The sequence below is a fragment of the Cebus imitator genome, unplaced genomic scaffold, assembly GCF_001604975.1.
Source record: "Cebus imitator isolate Cc_AM_T3 unplaced genomic scaffold, Cebus_imitator-1.0 Scaffold415, whole genome shotgun sequence".
NCBI lineage: Eukaryota > Metazoa > Chordata > Mammalia > Primates > Cebidae > Cebus > Cebus imitator.
This window is the reverse complement of record NW_016107730.1, coordinates 38,215-38,928: the sequence shown is the minus strand read 5'-3', so window position 1 is coordinate 38,928 and position 714 is coordinate 38,215.

Genomic DNA, 714 nt, shown 5'->3' with positions numbered 1-714 from the left:
AAAAAAAAAAAAAAAAAAAAAAAAAAAAAGATGGAAATGGCAAAACTTTGAGATAATAATTGACTAAAAAGAAGTCAAGGATAGGCCAGGCACGGTGGCTCACGTCTGTAATTTCAGCACTTTGGGAAGCCAAAGTAGGCAGATCATTGAGCTCAGGTGTTCAGACCAGCCTGGGCAACATAGTGAAACCCTATCTCTACAAAAAATACCAAAAAATAAGCCAGACATGATGGTGCACACCTGTAGTCCCAGCTACTCGGGAGGCTTAGGTGGGAAAATGGCTTGTGCAACCAGAGGTTGCAGTGAGCTAAGATCATGCCACTGCACTCCAACCTGGGTAACCAAGCCAGACACTCTTCGGGGGTGGGAAATCAAGGATAAATTCCAAGTTTCTGGCTTAGGCAATGTTTTAATACCATTCTGGCTTAGTACCATTCATTAAGATAGGATATGCTGGGAAGGATGTATTTGCGCAAAAGAAGAGAATTAGGTTAGTTTTGTTGAATACTGTTGAGTTTGCGGCCTATCCAGGTAAAGGTAAAGATGTCCAGAGTGCAGTTGGATATACAGTTGTCCCTTAGTATCTATGAGGGATTGGCTTCAGGACCCTTATGGATACTAAAATCCATAGATGCTTAAGTCCCTTATATAAACCAGGATAGTACTTGCATGTAACCTAGCACATCTTTAGAGACAGGGTCTTGCTCTGTCATC